At 39.1% G+C, this 4,425-nt stretch overlaps 1 pseudogene across 1 annotated transcript; it reads right to left on the reverse strand.

The window, feature by feature from the left end:
* Positions 1–3,502: 3,502 nt before the first annotated feature.
* On the reverse strand, positions 3,503–3,944 carry LOC308605372 (ragulator complex protein LAMTOR3-like; annotated as a pseudogene). The gene is made up of 2 exons: positions 3,743–3,944; positions 3,503–3,655 (listed from the first exon to the last, which is right to left on the reverse strand). The product of its transcript is annotated as a ragulator complex protein LAMTOR3-like (transcript).
* Between the last annotated feature and the right edge of the window lie 481 nt (positions 3,945–4,425).

Here is a 4,425-nt window from a genome sequence, read left to right on the forward strand (position 1 = left end):
ATGTCCTGCTTTCAATTCTTTTGAGTATCGACCCAGAAGTGGAACTGCTGCACCATATGGAAGTTCTATTTTTAACTTTTTGAGGAACTGTCATACTGTTTTTCATAAAAGCTGTACAATTTTACATTCCCACTAACAGTGCACAAAGGTTTAAGTTTCTCCACATCTTTGCCAACATTTGTTACTTTCTGTTTGTTTAAAGTAGCCATCCTAATAGGTATATAAGCTAGACTCATTGTAGGTTTTAGTTTTTGTTTCTGGCCACGCTGCACGGCTTGCAGGATCTTAGTTCCCTGACCAGGGATTGAAGCTGGACCCTCGGCAGTGAAAGCGCAGAGTCCTAAGCACTGGACCCCCAGGGAATTCCCTCTCATTGTAGTTTTTTGGTTTTTTAAAAAATTTATTTATTTTTGGTTGTGTTGGGTCTTTGTTGCTGCACGTGGGCTTTCTCTAGTTGCGGCAAGCAGGGGCTACTCTTTGTTGTGGTACGCACACAGGCTTCTCATTGCGGTGGCTTCTCTTGTTGTGGAGCATGGGCTCTAGGCCCACGGGCTTCAGTAGTTGGGGCATGCAGGCTCAGTAGTTGTGGCTCATGGGCCCTAGAGCACAGGCTCAGTAATTGTGGCACACGAGCTTAGTTGCTGCGCGGCATGTGGGACCTTCCCGGACCAGGGCTTGAACCTGTGTCCCCTGCATTGGCAGGAGGATTCTTAACCACTGTGCCACCAAGGAAGCCCTCATTGTAGTTTTGGTGTGCATTTCCCTAATGATTAGTGATATTGAGCATCTTTTCATTTGTTTATGGGCCATTTGTGTACCTTCTTAAAGAAGTGTCTATTCAAGACCTTTGCTCATTCTAAAATTTGGTTGTTTTTTTTTGTTGTTGTTGTTGAGTTTTAGGAGTTCTCTATATTCTGAATATTAATCTTTTATCAGATATATGAATTGCAAATATTTTCCCACTCTTTATTGCTATTTTATTATGTTGATAATGTCTTTTGATACACAAGATTTAAAAATTTTTGTGAAGTCCAATTTGCCTATTTCTTTTTCTTTAACCTGTACATTTGGTGTCATATCCAAGAAATTATCGCCAAATCCAGTGTCTTAAAGTTGTGCCCAATGTTTTCTTCTAAGAGTTCTAAAGTTTTAAGTCTTACATTTAGGTCATGGATTCATTTTCACTTTTTAAATATTTATTTATTTATTTAGGCTGCACTGGGTCTTAGTTGTGGCATGTGGGATCTTTGTTGTGGCATGTTTATTTGCAGCATGTGAGACCTTTAGTTGTGGCAATGTGGACTTCTTAGTTGTGGCATGTGGACTCTTAGTTGCAGCATGCATGTGGGATCTAGTTCCCCAACTAGGGATCGAACCTGTGCCCCATGCATTGGGAGTGTGGAGTCTTACCCACTGGACCACCAGGGAAGTCCCCCTTTTTTGTTCATATTTATTTATTTATTTATTTATTTATTTATTGGCTGTGTTCGGTCTTTGTTGCTGGGTGTGGGCTTTCTCCAGTTGTGGCAAGTGGGGGCTACTCTTCATTGCAGTGCTCGGGCTTCTCACTATGGTGGCTTCTCTTGTTGCAGAACATGGGCTCTAGGCACGCGGGCTTCAGTAGTTGCAGCACGCGGGCTTAGAAGTTGCAACACTCGGGCCCTAGAGTGCACAGGCTTCAGTAGTTGTAGTGCACAGGCTCTGTAGTTGTGGCACACAGGCTTAGTTTCTCTGCTGCATGTGGGATCTTCCCGGAATAGGTATCGAACCTGTGTCCCCTGCACTGGCAGGCGGATTCTTAACCACTGCGCCACCAGGGAAGTTTCCCCCATTTTGTTATCATTTTTTTTGATGGTGCTAGGTAAGAGTCCAACTTCATTATTTTACACATAGATATCCAGTTCTCTTAGCACCATTTATTGAAAATACTGTCTTTTCCCCTTTGAGTGGTCTTCAAACTCCTGCTGCAAATCATTTTTCCATATAAGTGAGAGTTTATTTCTGGACTCCCTCTTCAATTGCATTGTTTTATATGTTTGTCTTTATGCTAATACCACACTGTTTTGATTACCGTAACTTTGTGTATTTTCCAGGTTTCCTTCTGCTATTGATTTCTAACTTCATCCCATGGTGGCCAGAGAAGATATCTATCTTCTTAGATCTCCTGAGACTTAATTGTGGCCTAACACATGGTCTGTCCTGGAGAGCGTCCCACCTGAACTTGAGAAGAATGTGTATTTTATTGTGGCATAAAATGTTCTGTTTATGTCTGTTAGCTCTAGTTGATTTATTGTGTTGTTCAAGTCTTCTATTTCCTTATTATCTTCTTTGTGGTTGTTCTATCCGTTATTGTGAGTAGGGTATTGAAGTCTCCAACTATTATTATTATTATTTTTAAGCTCATGGATGAGGTTTATTTTCCAATTGAAAGTTTATGCTAGGAAATACAGTCTCCAAACTTGACAAGAAACAGTCACTACTCATTCATGTGGTTGAAAGAGAAATTAAGTTAATTATAGTCTTTAAACTTTTGAAAACAATCTGAGGGGAAAAACCTATATAGTGCTCAAACTGTACTTTTAAAAATACTATTTGATTTATATTAATGTATGAAAAAAGGGCTATACTATCATGTTTACATACATACCGACATTGGAAACAGGATTCAATAATGAATCACGTCTAAATTTTATAAAGAATACAAAAACATTAAAAAAACACTGACTGGTTATAGAAAGCAGAGTGGAAGAAAAAACTATTAGCTATCATTCTCATTTCCATTAAAGAATAGCACCCTCTGAGAAGAAATCAAATCAATTAGTAATACCTATATTGCAAAATAATATATACAAAGTTAGGTTTGTACTATTTTATTACTTTTACTAAGCTATTTTATCTTCCTCACATTCAACACAAAGAAAATAATATGAAGAAAAATATGTCTTCATTATTCACAATAAGAAAAAGAGTCTGCTTCATTCTGCTGGCCTGGTGTATTGTACAATAGGGAACACTTCATGGTTCACGGGGATCAAAGTATCGTTTTTCAATTTTTTTTATTTTTTAAATTTTTTGGCTGCACCCTGTGGCATTTGGGATCTTAGTTCCCCAACCAGGGATCGAACCTGCACCCCCTGCATTGGAAGAACAGACTCTTTACCACTGGACCGCTAGGGAAGTCCCCAAATTATCATTCTGATTCTAACCCACTGAATAGAATCTCATACATATTTGGTGACTGGACTAACTCCATGGGAGCTGTGATAGATGGAACTACTTCTGTGGTATCCCCAGATCTCACTAAATAAGGAAAGCCCCTACACAAGAAAAGATATCAATCTGTCCATGAATTCTATCTATAGGCTCTTTCTTTAGTGTAAGGTGGGAAAAGGGGCCCTTTCTTGAGTACATGGATACAAGTATTCTTGTGGTCTACAGATTGCTGGATTGACATTATGTCTGATATAATGAAGATAAGATATACATTGAAACTACTGTCAGACTAAGAAACCTCCACCACTTGTCTCAGTTCTTCAAATAATGGAGCAAGTTCCTTTTCTAGGCTGACAATTAGTCCTGTATTGGCATTGCTGCTGGCTATGAAACTCACCACCAAAGGTAGATGATTGAATTGAAATGTCTGGTAGGTGTTATATTGGATTGGCCAAAAAGTTAGTTCGGATTTTTCCGTAAGATGTTGTGGAAAAACCTGAACGAAATTTTGGCCAACCCAATAGTAACAGATGATAATTTTATTTTTTGAAAGTCCGAGTTTGCTCCCATGGTGTGTTGCAAGGGCAAAAGTAGATAACCAGGTCTCAGAGCATGCTCTGGAGCATTATCATTGGCCACTTTAATGACAGGCACTCTATCTGACACAACAGCATGGAGCCCCTCAACACTTGGTAATTTTTAGACAGGAATTGTTTTAGGTCATCCGCCATAATGAACCCCTTTCTCCTGGCAGGATGTCTCCATGCCTGAGTTTCCAGGCTGCCAGGTTCTCTCTCCAACTATTATTATAGAACTGTCTACTCCTCCCTTTAATTCTGCCAATGTTTCGTTTCATATAGTTTGATAATCTATTATAATATGCATAATTTTTATAATTGATATCCTCTTGCTATATTTGACCTTTTTTTTTTTGGCTGTGCTTGCAGCATGTTGGATCTTCTTTCCCTGGCCAGGGATGGAACCTGTGCCCCCTGCAATGGAAGTGTGGAGTCTTAACCCCTGCACTGCCAGGGAAGTCACCTATATTTGACCTTTTTATTAATGTATAATGTCCTTGTCTCTTGTAACCTTTTAAAAAAATTAAAGTCTATTTTGTCTGATAATATATATTCACTTGTTCTCTCTTGGTTACTATTTCTGTGGAATATCTCTTCCCATTCTTCCAGTTCAGCTTTTTTGTCTCTTTGGATC

The sequence above is a fragment of the Mesoplodon bidens genome, assembly GCF_964165515.1.
Source record: "Mesoplodon bidens genome assembly, chromosome: 2".
Taxonomy (NCBI): Eukaryota; Metazoa; Chordata; class Mammalia; order Artiodactyla; family Ziphiidae; genus Mesoplodon; species Mesoplodon bidens.